Consider the following 18,559-nt stretch of genomic DNA (forward strand, 5'->3'; position numbering starts at 1 on the left):
CGTAGCGCTTGCCTTGGCAGGTTTGAGGCAGTGTGATGTAGTCAATCTGCCAGGCCTCCCCATACCTGTACTTGGACCACCGTCCCCCATACCATAGGGGCTTCACTCGCTTGGCCTGTTTGATGGCAGCACACGTCTCACAGTCATGGATAACCTGAGAAATACTGTCCATGGTTAAATCCACCCCTCGGTCTCGTGCCCACTTATAGGTGGCATCTCTACCCTGATGGCCTGAGGCATCATGGGCCCATCACGCTAGGAACAACTCCCCCTTGTGTTGCCAATCTAAATCTATCTTTGACACCCCTATCTTTGCAGCCTGATCTACCTGCTGATTGTTTTGCTGTTCTTCATTAGCTCTACTCTTGGGGACATGAGCATCTACATGGCAAACCTTCACAGGTAGTTTCTCTACCCGGGTAGCAATGTCTTTCCATTCTTCAGCAGCCCAAATTGGTTTTCCTCGACGCTGCCAGTTAGCCCCTTTCCATCTCTCCAGCCATCCCCACAGAGCATTGGCTACCATCCATGAATCAGTGTAGAGGTAGAGCTTTGGCCACTTCTCCCTTTCTGCAATGTCTAGGGCCAGTTGAACGGCTTTGAGTTCAGCAAGTTGACTTGATCCACCTTCTCCTTCAGTGGCCTCTGCGACCTGTCGTGTGGGGCTCCATACAGCTGCTTTCCACTTCGGATTCATCCCTACGACGCGACAGGAACCGTCAGTGAAAAGAGCATAGCGTGTTTCCTCTGCTGGCAATTGGTTGTAGGGTGGAGCCTCTTCAGCCCGTGTCACTGGTTCTTGTTCTTCATCTGTGACACCAAAGTTTTCACCTTCAGGCCAATTTGTAATCACTTCCAAAATCCCAGGGCGATTCAGTTTACCAATACGGGCGCGCTGCGTGATGAGGGCAATCCACTTGCTCCATGTAGCACTGGTGGCATGGTGGGTAGTAGGAACCTTTCCTCTGAACATCCACCCCAGCACCGGTAGTCGGGGTGCCAGGAGGAGTTGCGCTTCTGTACCAATCACCTCTGAGGCAGCTTGGACTCCTTCGTAGGCAGCCAAAATTTCCTTCTCTGTTGGGGTGTAGTTGGCTTCAGACCCTCTGTAGCTCCGACTCCAAAATCCTAGCGGTCGGCCTCGAGTCTCATCAGGCACTTTCTGCCAAAGGCTCCAGGACAGACCATGGTTCCCGGCTGCAGAGTAGAGCACATTCTTGACCTCTGGTCCCATCCTGACTGGGCCAAGGGCTACTGCATGAGCAATTTCCTGCTTAATCTGGGCAAAAGCTTGTTGCTGCTCAGGGCCCCAATGGAAATTGTTCTTCTTGCGGGTGACCAGGTAAAGAGGGATCACGATCTGACTGTACTCAGGAATGTGCATTCTCCAAAAGCCTATGGCGCCTAAGAAAGCTTGCGTCTCCCTCTTGTTGGTTGGTGGGGACATAGCTGTGATCTTGTTGATGACATCTGTAGGAATCTGATGCCGCCCATCTTGCCACTTCACTCCCAGGAACTGGATCTCTCGAGCAGGTCCCTTGACTTTGCTCCTCTTGATGGCAAAACCGGCTTTCAGGAGAATCTGGATTATTTTCTCTCCTTTCTCAAACACTTCTGCTGCCGTTTTCCCCCACACAATAATATCATCAATATACTGTAAATGTTCTGGAGCCTCACCCTTTTCTAGTGCAGCCTGGATCAGTCCATGGCAGATGGTAGGACTGTGCTTCCACCCCTGGGGCAGTCGATTCCAGGTGTATTGCACTCCCTTCCACGTAAAGGCAAACTGAGGCCTGCATTCTGCTGCCAGAGGAATGGAGAAAAACGCATTAGCAATGTCAATAGTGGCGTACCACTGTGCTGCCTTGGACTCCAGCTCGTACTGGAGTTCCAACATGTCCGGCACAGCAGCGCTCAGTGGTGGAGTCACTTCATTCAATGCTCGGTAGTCCACAGTCAATCTCCATTCTCCTTCAGATTTACGCACAGGCCAAATAGGGCTGTTGAAGGGTGAATGGGTTTTGCTAACCACCCCTTGGCTCTCCAGCTCACGAATCAGTTTGTGGATGGGGATCACGGCATCTCGATTCGTTCTATACTGCCGGCGATGCACTGTCGAGGTCGCAATTGGCACTCGTTGCTCTTCCACCCTTAGGAGCCCTACTGCAGATGGGTTTTCTGTCAGTCCAGGCAGGGTGTTTAATTGCTTAATGTTCTCTGCCTCTACAGCGGCTATTCCGAAAGCCCACCTGAGTCCCTTCGGGTCTTTGTAATAGCCGCTCCGGAGGAAGTCTATGCCCAGAATACACGGAGCCCCTGGGCCGGTCACAATGGGATGTTTCTTCCACTCCTTCCCAGTCAGGCTCACCTCAGCTTCCACCAGGGTCAGTTGTTGTGATCCCCCTGTCACACCAGCAATGGAAACAGGCTCTGCCCCCACATATCCCGATGGTATTAGCGTACACTGTGCACCAGTATCCACTAAAGCGTCATATTTTTGTGGCTCTGATGCAGCAGGCCATCGGATCCACACCGTCCAGAAGATACAGTTTTCCCATGCCTCTACCTGGCTAGAGGCAGGGCCCCTCTACGCCTGGTTATCCTTCTTTCCTTGGGCATATGTCTTGGAGGTTCCCTCAAGGGGATCAGACATGTCATCATCATCATCATACCTGGCTGTTCGGCTACGGGCAACTGGGGCTGCTTTCCTTTTCTTACCTTCCTTCAATTCACGCACCCGTTGTGCCAGAGCAGCAGTAGGCTTCCTATCCCATTTCCTCATGTTTTCTCCAGACTCACGTAAGAAGAACCACAACTCAGCTCGTGGGGTGTACCTTCTCTCCCCAACAAGGGAACGTCTGCGTTGGGTGCCAGGGCCTCTAATTTGTACAGCTGAGATTTGGAGGAGGTCCTCCTTAATCTCTTCCCTGAGTTTCTTGCGGCTTTCCTCTATTTTGCCTTCTAATTCCTGCAGTCGTGTTTCCACAGCTGCAATTCTGGCATGGGTCTGGCCATGTACAGCATCCGCATATGCCCAAAGTTTCTTTGCCATATCGAGTACAGTCTCATATACCTCCTCCCGCTTCATTATTGCTAGAGCAGAAGCGTATTCAGGTGGCCCAAGTCGCACCAGTTTCCTCCACATTACAGGTGTGCATGGTACAAGGTCCGGATTCCTAGTTGTTACGTCATCTGAAAAAATGATCTCCACCACTGCCATCTCCCTCAGGCATTGGATCCCCTGTTCTATGGTCTTCCATCGTGTCTGCTGAACATAGAGGTCATCGGCACACAGATATCTTTGTGCTACGCTGTCCAGGACCCGTTCCCAGAGGCTGTGAGGGCTAGCCCCCCTCATCATGCCTTGGTCGATGACAGGATCATGTGACAGGGACCCCAAATGCCTTGCTTCAGTGCCATCCAGAATGGTAGCCTCCCCTGCCGCATCCCAAAGGCGGACCAGCCAACTAATTATAGATTCGTCGGGCTGTCGCCGATAATCCTTCCTTAGGCCTCGAAGGTCCTTCAGGGAGAAGGAATCAATATTAGCCTCTGATCTTGTGCCAGTTGCTTTGACTCCTGATTTTATGTCAGGAGGTGTTGAGGGTCCTTCTCCTGCATCATACTCATCATTGTCATCCACTGGTCGATCGGTCTTCTCTGTGCACTTTCCACTTCGCGTGCTAGTAGCCACAGCCATTGGTTGAGGCTTACAGTCTGGTTTAGTTGCTGGCTTCGAGCCTGGGCTGTTGGCTGCAGCCTGAGTGACTGGGATTGCTGCTGGTTTATCTCCCTGCCCCCCTTCCTCTGTCTGCTGCCCTACAGTATCGAGCAGAGTGCAATAAGCATATGCCAGGGCCCAGCTCACTGCAATGATCTTTTTCTCCTTAGGGTTATCCTGGCATTTCCCTTTCAGGTACTTCGCCGCCTCAGCTGGGTTCTGGATGTGTTCAGATGGAAAGTCCCAAACTACAGGATCAGAAAACTCCTTTAAAATTTGACCCATATCCTTCCATTTCCCACACCACTCAGGATTTTTCACCCTTGGTTGTACTCCTAAATCAGAGGTCTCACCAGCCCCTCTAGAAATCTCAGCCTTCATCTTATATAAACTGCAGACAGTATAGAGAAAGGTTATTAAATTAAATAACAAAAAGATGGTGTCCTTGGCAGTCAGGGAGGACAGGGCATTTCCTAATAGAGATGTAAACAATTTGGAGGAGGAAAAAGAAAGCAAAGGCTGAAAAACCTCCTCCCCCATAACAAATTTAGCACACAACCACAACCACGAATTATACATTCCTGGAGCCGATAACAACATTTTTAAAAGCCCCTTGCAAAGTATCACAGCCAAGCCCAGCCCGATAAATATTCTAGTTAGTGTCACTCTGCTACAAAAGCTACGTATTAGGGACAATACCGGAGCTACTTCTGAATAAGAAAATAACTCCAGGGACCATAAAGCTATCAAAACTTCAAAGAACCCTAATGACCACAAATAGAGGCAGGCTTTCACTCCAAATGACATTATAACTTTAAAAAGAGACATACCAATATTCCCACAAAACAGTTAAAGCCAAAATATTGTTAGAATAAAGTTTTTTCCACTTTGTCTAGCCTTCCCTGTACGGGCCACCAAATTATTTGTCCTGGTTTAGGACAAATTAGGGGAAAACATCTCCAAAGGAGCCCCTTATAGGAAACAAAACCCTCCACAACTTCCCCCACCACCGGGTTCAGGAGGAATTTCTTCAGAGGGGAAGTGGAAAAAACTTGTTTATTAAGGAACAACAAAAAACACTCCCCAGCACAAGAGAAATAGCCCGAGATGACAACAGATGTTTTCACCAGTCCAAGGGGGTTGAGCTGTATCTCTCTTTGCCGCAGAGGGTACGAAGCTTCTCTCGCAGACCCTGGGGGAGCTCCTGCCCGGAGTAGGTCCGATATCTTCGGGCGGCGGGGTGGGGAAGGGAACAACAGAAACCGGGGAAAAGGAAAAAAAAATGGTGAAAAAGCAAGCAAGCGAAAAGCAAAGAAAAAAAGAAAGGAAAACAGAGCTAGCAAAGCAGGCAGCCAGCGGCGAGCAAAAGCAGCAAGGCAAAGCCAAGCAGCAAGCCAGCAGCAAGCCGGGGCGGGGTGGGGGGGGGAAGACAAAACAAACTGAGAGCAGGGAACAGAAACCACGATTGGGATAATAAGCATGAAAATGTCCTGTCCCCACGACAGGACATCTTGACTTTCACTACTCCAAGAGATACAGAAAAAGCCACTTTCAAATTCTACACTGTCAACCATTTTAATTTTTCACTCTAGGTTGTTAGCAAGGTACAAGGATTTGCTACGGACGGGTGTATATCCTCTACTGTCTCATTTATGGCTCTAGGATCCTGTACCAGCCACTAATCCTCTCCATGTGCCTTCTTAACTGCAAAATAAGGCTATTAAATTTGGATTCATATTCCTTCAACAGGCCTTATTTTATAAATTTTTCTTTTATAAATCTAATCTTTCTTTTCTTTTATAAATCTATCCAAGGGATAATAACTGTCATGGATAGAGTTTGTTAAAGCGGTTATGCAATGCTGTTCTCAATACTGTACACTTATCTGTTTTCTATATAATGTTAAGAGCTGATGGGTTGTTGTTGAAGTTATGACTTACCTGTTTTATCTTTCTGTATTCTGAAACCCAGATCCTTGTAAACCCTCTCCCTCGCGTCGGGTACTCTTGCCGCTGCTCCCCGAGAAGGTTTCCGGGTTCCCAAGATGCCTCGCGGAGAGTGCATATTAATTATCATATCTCCAGAATTACTAAAATCTGGATTATCCCTAGAAAACAAGCCCAGAACTACAAATTACCAGTGCTCATGGGTCGGGGACAGTCTCTGGTAGCAGGAAGAGTGCATAAAAACATTCCGGACTGGTCACTGCAACTTAGAAGAAGCCAAAAGAGGATCACCTCCTAAGACTGCGAGCCGATTGACGAGTCTCGGACGTGTTCCGAAGAAGGTGGAGACTTCCGACCCTGCCGGTATCCGACAGGATCGAGGCCCTTCCTCCGTTCGCCGGCTCAAGGGAGCAGCGGTGGCCTTGCGAACCCCGAGCCCCCTACCCCTTAAGCTGAAATCTCTTAATAAAGGCCTGTTTGGTTGGAGCACAAGGTCTCCTAGGCCCATTTATTTCAATAACCCTTTACAACTTTCTTTTCTCAAAGGGTATTGCTTCTGCCTTACTGGTCCTGCTCAGGGTTTCAATTTGTTTCTCACAGGCTCTGCTTTTCTGGGTCACTGGGGCACCTCTCCAGTCCAGACTACCAGATTTACTGCATCCTCAAGTGATACAGATGGCAGATGGATCACATCTGAAGATTGGAGTGCAAAAACAGAGGCTTCCACATAATTAGATTTTGGAGTAATAACCTGCATTTTGCCATTTTAATCTTGATTTTAGCATTCAGGTTTTCCAATAAATTGTCCAAGGAGAGGCTTAAGTAAATTGAGTAGATACAAAAACTGGGGAGTCACCCATTGTTTTCCTAATTTAAAATCAATGGGCTGGAAAAATGGCTGAGTTTCATGATCCCTGTTGCACCAATGATTGTTATAGAATCATTACTCAAGTTTCCTTTTACTGTATTTAGCACAGAGCAACCAGCTCCTGTAGCCACTAAAAATCCTAACTCCTCATTGTCCCAGCTTAGCTGTGACCGGATGTTCTGCTGGGAAAGAATCCTCTGGTCCCCCGCAGTGACCATCGGTGATGGCCACGAGAGGGGAGTTTCGTGTTGTACCTGCGGACAGTCCCTTTTCAAACGCCTCTCTTTCTTACAGTGTGCACATTGATTAACAGCAAGTCTCTTTTCTTCCTTCCTCTGCTCTCTTTGATGAGCCCTCAGGGGAAAGATTGACTGAATTGTGGAATAACTCACTTTGGAAGAGTGTCCTTTGCAACAGAGCCTTCAACTGCATCAAATGTGGCTTCACTTACAGCTGTTCCGATTGCTTCTGATAATCCGCCTGCCCTGTGGTCTCTGGAGTGTGGAAGCATCCTATGGAATTGGAATTTGCTCAGTTTTACTCAGCTGTGCAGCAGAAGCTGCTACAGGGGGGTCTCTGAAGCAGTCAGAGCCTCCACCCAGGGTGGGGATCACTGCATTTATGCACAAGAATCAACCTGGGCACAGCAGGATGTGCTCATCTCTAGGGCTGCCCCGAGTCCCCACCTGGAGAGCTCCCAAACATTTCAGTCCCACAGTTAATTTTGAAGGTGACTCATTTTTGCTCATTTTAGAGTTGGTTCATTTTGAGGGCTCTTGACTGAACTCAGTCACTTGGTTTCAAGTTGATGGCCTGTCTCAGACCAGGCTCTCCTCTGCTCTGTGTGGACAATGAGATGGAAGAGCCCTTGGGCCACCCAGGGGACCGATGACTTCAGTGCTCTGGTTGCACATGAACAGAGCTTTGTTTCACTGCTTCAGACCCTCCCTCTCCTCTTCTCCCCTGGCATTTTAAATAATCCTATTTTCACAGTCATCTGCTCTGCTCTTCTCCATGTTGAAAAGCAAATCAAAAAACCTGAAAAGGAGAACACCAGTCTTTATTGCATATATTTTTTCTCATACATCTTTTCTTAGCTGTGTATTTTGGTTTCAAAATAGAGTAACTGTTAATTAATCAGGGATTTGAGACTTGAAAAGTGAGTTTCATCTACTCCCCTGCAGGCACCCAGGAGAATTTGTTTTCTCGAGGCTCCCTCTGTAGCCAGTGGAGACAATAGAACATTTGGAGGCTGGGTACTACCAACTGGCACATAAAGCAAAAATTACAAATCTCTTCCTGGCACTTTTCCCTTGCTCTGCACAGGTTCATTTTGGTGCAGACAGGTGACAGCTCAGATTGTGACACTCTGTGTGGATCCATAATAAATTCCAGTCCTCATTTAGAGTACTAAAAATCCAAGTTCTACTTGGTCCCTATTCTGCCCTCCCCATTCCTTTCCTGAAGAGAGAGAGAGGAAAAAGCTGTGGAAGAAAGCAGAGGGTTGCAAAAGAGATACTTGGGATTGCTTCTTTTGGAAGCAACAGTTCCTCAGGGACTCCTGGTCCAAAGGCAAGTACTGAAAAGCAGAAACAAGGAAGTTCAATGCACAGATTTGGTGTAATTTCAGCGTTTAGTGTTTGTGCTGTAGATGAGAGGTGTTTGGTGCATGGGTGTGACAGATGTTTGCAGTAGGTCTGAGTGAGCTGGGAATTTCCCAGGAATGGGGGGAAATAGCCAATAGCTCCTTAGAATCCTCTGTTCTGGTGAAAGAATTCTTTGGGAGTGTTTGGAAAAGGTAGAAAGAACACAATAAAATCTCTGAGGTCTCTACCTGAAATGGGAAAGAGAACAATCAGGGTGTGAGAATTGTTTGAAGCACAATCTCTGTGCTCTATAGCAAGACTGCAGGAAAAGAAAGCAGCAGAGAAGGAAGGATAGAAATGTTTGTCCAGACTGTGAAATGATCCCACTTGGTTTTGCCATGTTCCTGTCTCAGCAGGATGAGCTGGAATTCAGCATGGGACCAGAAAATGAAACAGCAGTTACTGAGTTCATCCTAGAGGGTTTCCCAGAGCTTGATCCAAGACTGCAGGTATTTTTCTCTCGGGTCCTTCTGCTCATATACCTGACAACAGTGATGGGGAATGCAACCATCATTTTCCTTGTGTGTGTGGATCACCAGCTGCAAACCCCCATGTACTTTTTCATCAGCAACCTGGCCTTCCTGGAGATCTGCTTTACATCCTCCACAAGCATCAAATTGTTTGTGATGCTGAGCTCTGGTCAGAACACTCTCTCATGAAGCAGCTGCTTTGCCCAGAACTATTTCTATTTTGCCCTGGGCTGCACAGAATTCATCCTGCTCATTGTCATGTCCTTTGACCGCTATGTTGCCATCTGCCAACCTTTGCTCCATGCTGCCATCATGAAGCCTCAGCTCTGTGTCCACCTGGTTGTTGCTGCTTGGGTCCTCGGCTTTGCCCTGCTGAGCTACCGGCTGTTCTTCCTCTCGGAGCTGTCTTTCTGTGGCTCCAAGATCCCCCATTTCCTTTGTGACAACTCCCCCTTGTTCAGACTGTCCTGCTCTGACACCAGCCTGCTTTGGAAAATAGACTCTGTCTTCTTACCGTGTGTCGTGCTGGGTTCCTTATGTTTGACTCTGGCATTTTACACCTGCATCCTTTTCTGTGTTCTGCATCTTCCAGCAGCCTCTGGGAGGAAGAAAACTTTGACTACGTGTTCTTCCCATCTCATCACCTTGTCCATTGCCTATGGGAGCTTCATTGCTCTCTACACGTGTCCTGCAGAAGATGTTTCCTTGAGGACCAACAGAATTGTAGCTCTGCTCAACACAGTCCTGTACCCATTCTTAAATCCATTCATCTACAGCCTTCGGAACAAATCTGTGATCCTGGCCCTGAACAAATCCATTGCCAGGGCAAGAACAAAGCTTTTCCCCTAACCATGGTGCATTTCTGGAAAGCCATCCCAAGAATCTGATGTCATCTGTTGCACACTACCAGTGCCTGTGAGTGCAGCCTCCAAACAGGGCTGCCTCAGGAGACTGATGCTCCTGCAGGGTTGTGTCAGGTTAAGAGGTAAGAGACTCATCTGCACACCCAGACAGGGCACCAACAATGGCAGGAGGAGAAACTCAGTTCATTCTCTGCCCTGGCTGCTCCCAGGCCCATCACTGGAGCTCCCTGGAATCCAGGAGGGAGCAGCTGGGGACCTGCTGAGCCACTCAGATGCTCACAGGTGTCTCTGGCACCAGATGGGATCCATCCTAGGGGGATGAGGGAGCTGGTGGATGAGCTCCCCAAGCTGCTCTCCATCATTTACCATCAGTCCTGGCTCACCAGGGAGGCCCCAGAGGACTCGAGGTGCCAATGTGAGCCCATCCCCAAGAAGGGCTGGAAGGAGGATCTGGGGAACTTCAGGCCTGTCAGCCTGACCTCGGTGCCCGGCAAGGTTCTGGAAAAGATCACCCTGAGTGCCATCACAGGGCACCCGCAGGATGGCCGAGGGATCAGAGCCAGCCAGCGTGGATTTCAATGTCTGCATTGATGATCTGCATGAGGGGACTGAATCCACCATCAGGAAATTTGCAGATGACACCAAGCTGGGTGTGAGTGTGGATGTGCTGGAGGGTAGGAGGGCTCTGCAGAGGGACCTGGACAGGCTGGATCCAGGTCCAACAAGGTGAGGTTTAAAAAGTCCAAGTGCCGGGTCCTGCACTTTGGCCACAAAAACCCCTGCTGCGCTACAGGCTGGGGACAGAGCGGCTGGACAGCAGCCAGGCAGAAAAGGACCTGCAGGGACTGATGGACAGCAGGCTGGACATGAACCAGCAGTGTGCCCAGGTGGCCAAGAAGGCCAATGGCTCCTGGCCTGGATCAGGAATGGTGTGGCCAGCAGGAGCAGGGCAGTGATTCTTCCCCTGTACTGGGCACTGGTTGGGCAGCACCTTGAGTGCTGTGTCCAGTTCTGGGCCCCCAATTTAGCAAGGCCATGGAGGGCCTGGAGCGTGTCCAGAGAAGGGCAGCAAGGCTGGTGAGGGCTCTGCCACACAAGTCCTGTGAGGAGCAGCTGAGGGAGCTGGGCTTGTTTATCCTGGAGAATAGAAGGCTCAGGTGAGACAAGACAGTGTCAGGGCACAGGTTGGACTTGATGATCTCCAAGGTCTTTTGTAGCCTGGCTGGTTCTGTGATTCTCTGAAACCACCCTTGGAGCAGTTGCAGGAGGAGCCCTGGGCCTCCTCTTCAGAAGCTGCAGCAGCCCAGGTCCCTCAGCTTCTCCTCACAGCCCCAAAGCCCATCCTGTCAGTCCTGCAGAGCCTCTGCAGCCCCTTCTCATTGCCCAGAACAGGGAGCCCCACAGGCAGACACAGCAGCCCAGATGTGCCCCCCTGGCCTGGGCTGCCTCTGGCAAGGGAGCAGCACGAGGCCCTGCAGGAGCCTGCAGACAATTCCTGCAGCACTTGTGGGATGATCCTGCTCCCCAAGGGCCGTTCCCATGGTGCCAAGGCAGGAACTGCAATGGGGAGTGGGGCCAGAGAGGAAAGGGCAAACAGGGATGGGCTATGTGCAGGGGAGGGAACAGGGCTGGGCAAGAGGGAGAAATTTGTATCAGGAAGAGTAAAGAAAGTAAAGGTAAAGCCAAGGAAATGCTCAGGGCAGTTTGGGGGTGGCTGCCAGGCAGCCCTGGCTCTGAGCAACAGCGTCTGCAGTGGGACAGGAAACTCCCAGCTGATGGGAACAAACTTTCTGGCTGAGTGTAGAGGCCAGGACAAAGCTGAGTGGTTTCCCTGGTGTCCCCCAGCCCTTCCTGGCCCCAGGTTCATGTCCCCACAGCAAGAGCATGGGGGTGCTCCCGCCTGCTGTGTGCAATGCAAACAGGGGCTCCTGAGCCAGTGCTGCTGTGTCTGTGCCTGCAAGGATGCGGCACTTGTGTGAGCTGGGGGAGAGGCCAGGGCTGCAGAGGGGGGATGTTGTTGGCAGCTCCATGAGGACGCTCTGGGACACTGCCCTGGCCTGTCCAGCACACTGGGGATGGATCAACCCCTGCTCTGCTGCTCCTTCCCGTCTCCCCCAGGGCCCTTGCAGAGCATCAGCCGTGCTGTTTGCCCCCAGCCTGCCCACGGCCAGCCTGGGGCTGCTGACGGGGGTTTTCTGTGCTGAGCATTGGCCTGGCTGTGTTCTTGAGAGAGCCTGGGCAAGGAGCCTGGAGCCCCCAGGCCCTGGCCTGAGGCGTCAGCGCTGCCCCAGCAGTGCCCATGGCCTGTCCCTGCTGCAGCCCCGGCACTGCCACCCCCAGGACTGTGCCGGGCCCCGAGAGCACTCAGGCCCTGCAGCAACACCAGGGCCACCAGGGCAGCAGGGCAGGGCCACAGGAACAGCACTGGCAACACGAAGTGCTGCTGCTGCTGGGCACACCTGCTGTGCCAGCACTGATCTGCCCCCAGCTCTGCACACAGACATTGCTGCTGCAGCTCCAGAGAAGGCAACAAAAGGGCATCTCTGCAGAAAACTTTGCTGGCAGATCCTTGAGTTCCTTTAAAGCCACCAAGAGCGCAGCCCCTGATTGACACAGTCTGTGGCCACAGGGAAGGTGGAGAGAAACAAAATGAGAAATGGCACAAACAAAGACATTGCTTTGTGGACGATATTGAAAAAGAAAAACAAAGAAAACGAACCTCCAAAACAAAACCAACAAGAAGAATGAAGATTACTTTTATTTGAAGTGATTTGGCGAAATTGGCTAGCAGTTTAATGTTCCTGAATGCATCCAGTCATCAGTCTCCACAGTGCAGCCTTGAGCTCCTGGTTCCTCAGGCTGTAGATGAGGGGGTTCAGGGCTGGAGGCACCACCGAGTACAGAACTGACAGGGCCAGATCCAGGGATGGGGAGGACATGGAGGGAGGCTTCAGATAGGTAAATGTGCCAGTACTGAGGAACAGGGAGACCACGGCCAGGTGAGGGAGGGAGGTGGAAAAGGCTTTGTGCCGTCCCTGCTCAGAGGGGATCCTCAGCACAGCCCTGAAGATCTGCACATAGGAGAAAACAATGAACACCAAACATCCGAATCCTAAACAGACAAGAAGCCCCAGTTCCCTGAGGTAGGATTTGGAGCAGGAGAGCTTGAGAATCTGGGGGATTTCACAGAAGAACTGGCCCAGGGCATTGCCATGGCACAGGGGCAGGGAAAATGTATTGGCCGTGTGCATGAGAGCATTGAGAAAGCCACTGGCCCAGGCAGCTGCTGCCATGTGGGCACAAGCTCTGCTTGTCCCGTAGTGCAGGGGTTTGCAGATGGACATGTAGCGGTCGTAGCACATGATGGTCAGGAGGGGAAGCTCTGCTGAGAGGAAGAACATAATGTAAAAGAGCTGAGCGGCACATCCTGTGTAGGAGATGGTGCTGATGTTCCAGAGGGAATTGTGCATGGCTTTGGGGACAGTGTTGCAGATGGAGCCCAGGTCGCTGAGGGCCAGGTTGAGCAGGAAGAAGAACATGGGCGTGTGCAGGTGGTGGCTGCAGGCTCCGGCACTGATGATGAGGCCGTTGCCCAGGAGGGCAGCCAGGGAGATGCCCAGCAAGAGGCAGAAGTGCAGGAGCTACAGCTGCCGCGTGTCTGCCAGTGCCAGCAGGAGGAAGTGGCTTATGGAGCTGCTGCTGGACATTTGCTGTGGCTGCACATGGGGACCTGTTCATGGAGAAAGGACAGCGACCAAAATCAAAGCCATTTCCCATACACCCTCCCCAGGAATACAGACACACTTCTGTGTTCAAGAGTTCTGAGGTTTTCTTCATAAGCTCCCCTATATTTGTCCTGGGGTTCTTGGATATCAGAAACCCTCAGCATTTCTGCTGCTGTCAGGGAGAACAGAGCAAGTGCTGTAAGACAAAGTGGAGAGTGGAGAGTGAGGGGAGATGGTCTGTCATTCTCACCTGTTCTGAGTTTCTCTGGGCTTTAACCTTTCTCTGGGGGAGGTTGATCAGCTTCCCACATTTTCCCTAAAAAACCCCCAGGTACAGTGGAGAGCAGATGGAGCCACCACAGCCCAGCTCCACATTTGTAGCCACGGACTCACATTGCTCATTTCACCTACCCATCAGCATTTTCAGTGTCAGAACACCTCTGTCTTTCCCCATCAATCTTATAACTCAGAGATGCTCTAGGACAGGTTTGCATCCTGGATTGGAGCTCCCAGCTTGGACTGAAATCTCAGGGAGACTTCCAAGAATCCTTCTGATGGCATTGGATGAAGGGAGATGCAGCTCCTTCCCTGGCTGCACTGACAGCATTGCCCAGAGCCGGGCCCTGGGGACAGCTGTGTCACCCTGAGCCAGCTGTGCCCCCTGCCAGAGCCCCCAGTGCCGGGCAGCTGCTCCCAGCCCTGTGCTCTGCAGAGGGAACTGGGCCCGGGGCTGCAGAGCTGCCCCACGGCTCTGCTGCAGCTCTGCCTGCACAGGAGGGGCTGCACGCCTTGGAGCCCCGGCCCTGAGGGCAGAGGCTTGGCTGGGGGCACAGGAGGGAGGGGGCTTGTGCAGAGGGAGGGGCTGCACTGGAGGGGATCCTCTGGACATCTCTAAACTCTCCCTGCCACAGCATTTCTGGGTTTTGTTTTCTCTCCTTGCCTGATCTTCTCTCTGCTTCCTGGAGATTTTCCTCCTGCAGGTGTTTCCCTGTACCTGATCTCTCCGTGCCAGCACTCACAGACCCCAAATCTCTGTGCACTCCCCTTGGCCTGACAAAACCCTGCCTGTTTGCAGGGCACTGGCTGGGGGCAGCTTCTGTTTGCAGCTTGGAGAAAGGACAGCTCAGACTGAGCCTGATGGCTCCAGCAGAGGTGATGCTGCTGCAGTCCATGGGCAGAGTGGCTGAAAGCACATTAGGGATCTCCTGTGAACCTATTGATCACTAAAAGTAGCAGTTCAGATGTCTCAGGTGCTTTTCAAAATTCATAATCCACCTTTAATATTTATCCCCCCTCCCTGTCATTCTCCAATAGCAGGAAACTGAATACAAAGTCTTAGGAGCCTATTTCCTCATTTTGTCAAAATCCTTGCCTTGGAAATATTCCATGACTGATCAGAACCCCCCAGAATGTCAGAGCTTCATGAGCATTTCACCTGCCCTGCACCAGAAATACTCAGAGTTGTACTCACAGGGTCTGTGGGCATTGGGATGTTCCAGCTTGAGGAGATCACTGCAGGAGCTGCAGCTGCCTTGTCCTGCAGCCAGAGGTTCCTGTGCCAAGGGCTGGCAGTGATTCTGCCCCAGGCACTTCTCAGCACCTTCCCAGCCCTGACTGATTGAAGCTCTCTGTGCCTCTGGGCTGTGCCCGGGCTGGCTGCAGGCAGTGCCCCAGCCCTGCTGGGCTGGGCCCTGAACATCAGGCCCTGAGAAGGAGCTGCAGAAACCTCTCAGAACTCGAAGTCAGAATCCAACTCCAAAGTTTCTTTGACTTTTAATGGGTCCCACTGAGGGACACGACTGAGAAAGTGTCCCCAGGCCCCAGGCAGAGCAGAGAACTGGAGGCACTGATGACAGGTGGGGACAAAGAGAAGCCAAGTCCTGGTGGCCTGGGGCACAGCAGGGTCTGTGCCACCAAGGGCTGTCAGGAGACACCTTGTCCTGAGGCCCTGGGGCCTCCTGGCACAGCCCCAGCCAGGCTGGCCACTGTCAGCCCCTTGTCCTGCCCTCAGCATCTCCCCCTAGCCCACATCCCAGTGGCCTCAAGGATCTGCTGGAAGGAGTCCCTGGGGAGCCTGGCTCAGGAATGGCCCTGAGGGCTCCACAATGCTCCCAGGGACTGCAGGTTTTTCAAAGGATTTTGGCTTTTGCTTTTGCCTTGGAGTCTCTGAGAGCTTTGTGCCATCATGGCCTCCAATTATCTGCTGTAATTAGTCCCTGAAGAGGCTTTGTCAGGAACAGCACTCAGTGGGGCTCATGAATGCTTCAAGGTACTCAGTTATTTTAAGGTACTTGGTGTTTCCCTTTAGATGCAGACTCTGTGAGAGGTTTGTGCAATCATGGCCCCAGTTATCTTCTTTAACGAGTCCCTTGAGAGCTTTGTATTGACTTTCAGTGGGACTCAATAATGCTTTGAGATACTCAAGATTTTTAAGGTACTTTGGATTTTCCTTGTGGTAAATAGGGACAGGTGTGATGGAAAGCAAGACCCTTCCCCCCTCATCCTGTGATAAGTAATCAATCACCCCTGAGACAGGTAGCCCCTCCTAATGTCGCTTTCTGTTCTTTTCTTCTCTCTCCGACTTCCTTGTTTTCGCCCGGACACTCTCTCCTGGGGCACTGGCCAGGCGCTTCCGGGAGCCGCCGGAGAGAGAGAGGCAACAAACACCTTTGTGGGTTCATTTGATACGGACACAGCTGTTTAGAGAGTGCGAGCAAGACCGGGATAAAGAGACTCAAGAGATTGGACACTTGTTGTGCAGTCCAAAGTAGGTTGTATTTGCCCGATCGCCGCACATACAAGTGACCCCGATCAGGGGTCCAGGCAAAGGTTTTATAGGGAAAAATAAGAGATAAGGTGAAACCAATAGAACAATTCCCAGTATGAATACATTATAGGTAAAATCCAATGGGAATAACTCCAGGGGGAAGGATGAATACACGTAAAAATACAGAATAGAAACTCCAGCTTTAGGTTTAGGAAACAGAAACTCCCATCTCAAATTCACAAAGCCCTTTTGCTCCGTTTGCGTAGCTGCACACTGCAACATCCTAACTCCAGTAGTTTTCCACTCCTTACTAACTCTAGCCGGACCCACCGTCCCCCTTTGACATAGTAAGACCCCTTGACTATTTAACCTCACGAGATAAGATAATAAAAGCCATTTGACCATCCACCACATTGGTGTCTGTGCATGTCAGTGGCCTGAGTGACCCGGGCGAGGCTGGGTTGCTGTGCTGTGTCTTGAAACCGGGTCGCCTGCCTTCTCAGCAGAAGGCAACATTCCTTTCCATACTGAGAGGTTTTTTGTGCCATTTTGAGTCTCTGAGAGGTTTTTGTGCCATCCTGGCCTCCAGTTCTCTCCTCCAAGGGGTCCATGAGGAGCTTGTGTTAGGGATAGACCTCAGTGGATCCCATTAATGCTTTGAGACACTTTGGGCTTTTCTTCTGCTTTGGACTTTTGGAAAGGTTTGTGCAATCTCCTCTGAGGCCTGAGGTTCCAGGGCTCAGATCCAAATGCACCACGGGGCTCATTAGGATCAAGCAAGTCCGGATAAGCCATGGCTCTGCCTTGATTTCCCTCTGGCCTGGTGCAGTTCATCAGTAAGTTTTCCTACTACAGTTATGGAGAATTATTTCAAAGAGCTTCTAAGAGATATTTATTCCTATTTTAAAGGGTATATTTTATTACTGTTCTCTTTTTACCAGAGGTGATTGCAGTATTCAGTGATTCATAGTGATCCAGGGATTCTCTTAAGAAGGTCTGGCCTGCTCAGAGAAGCTGTGCCTTGTGATGTGACCCAGTGGGGACAACCTTGCTCCACATTCCCCAACCTGTCTTGCCTCTCTTTACTCATCTGGGGCCTGCTTTGCTTGGAGAACTCATTGCACGCAGCCAAAGAAGGGCTTTCTTCTTCTTTTTTAAGCAATCTAAATCTCCCAAGTTGCCCACTAAAAACAGACACCCTCCTCAAGGGTGTGCCAAGACCAAGCTGCCTCCAAGGAGGTACAATTGCAGTGACACTCGTTGGTGCCGCCAGGTGCCACGGCCACGGCCACAGGGACCCGTTCCTTAGTTTGGTGCCACGGCAACCAAGGCCTGGAGCCATTGTGATGGTTTGTTGCCATGGAAACCTGCCTTGGGCCCCTTGCTCAGGGCTGCTGTCACTGCCCAGAGCCAGAGGGGATCCCTTGGTGGGGGCTTGTGCCACGGCCACCTGCCCTGTGCCGCGCTGGCCGCTCAGGCGCCGCGGAACCAGCAGCAAACGCCAGGGCCAAAGGCCAGGTCAGCCAGACAGAAAGGGGCCGTGCTGGGCACTGTTTTCATGGCAACCCTCACTGGCTGTGACACCTGGGTCACCTGTCCTGGCAGTTGCCATGGAAACCCGGCTCATTGGAAATACAAGGGTGGACAAAGGTTTTAGTAGGGCCTGTCACAGCAGGACAAAGGGGAGTGGTTTTAAACTAAAGGAAGGGAAGTTCAGATAAGAACGGATAAGGAGGAAATTTTTGATGATGAGGTTGGTGATAAAGCAGTACAGGTTCCCAGGGAGGTGGTCAATGCTCCATCCCTGGAAACATTCAAGTCCAGCTGGGACAGGGCTCTGAACAACCTGATCTGCCGAAAGATGTCCCTGCTCATCGTGAGGTTTTGGTGAGATGAGCACTGCAGAGCTCTTCCCATCTAAACCGTTCCAGGATTGCATGGGCAGAAGGGGATTCTCAGTGGACTTTGCTGGCTGGTCCTGGTACCTGATCTCCACAGTCTCTCCTGTCCTACTCAATCTTCTTCATCAATGTTTGTTTCCTGCCGTTTCTGAACTTCTCTTTGCGTGTCTGTGTGTGACTGCTGAGCAGGGACAAGGAGGCAATGAGGCCCCAGGCCTGCAAGCGTCACTTGTCCCCTCCTGGACCCAGGGCCAGCAGCCACAGCCAAAGTGCTGCACAGGTTGGCTCTGTCAGGGCCTTGCAGCTGCTGCACATGCCTGTGCCCTCTGCAGCCCAGGCTGTCCTACGGTGTCCCTGCCCTGCGCCTCTGTCCCTGCAGGCTGTCCTCATCCCCCGGCTGCCCCACCTGGCTGGCCCCTTCCTTTGCTGACAGCTCTGCCTCCTGCCTGCCCCTGCCTGGCCACACAAAGCCTTGGGCTGCTCCAGGCTCCTTCTGGGGACATGTTGCACCACAGCCCTGTCCTGGGAGGGAAATTCCTTTCTCCTGGTGTCCAGTCTGGGCCTCCCCAGCTGTACTTGGAGTCTTTATTTCCTTCTCATGCTTATGTCCTCTATGAAGAAAAGCTCCAGCCTCTCTGAAACCACCCTTCAA

At 51.4% G+C, this 18,559-nt stretch overlaps 1 pseudogene; it reads left to right on the forward strand.

Annotated features, from left to right (window-relative positions):
- Window positions 1–8,017: 8,017 nt before the first annotated feature.
- Window positions 8,018–9,524, forward strand: LOC128801495 (olfactory receptor 6M1-like; annotated as a pseudogene).
- The last annotated feature ends 9,035 nt before the right edge of the window (window positions 9,525–18,559 follow it).

Source organism: Vidua chalybeata, chromosome 30 (assembly GCF_026979565.1).
Source record: "Vidua chalybeata isolate OUT-0048 chromosome 30, bVidCha1 merged haplotype, whole genome shotgun sequence".
NCBI classification, from domain to species: domain Eukaryota; kingdom Metazoa; phylum Chordata; class Aves; order Passeriformes; family Viduidae; genus Vidua; species Vidua chalybeata.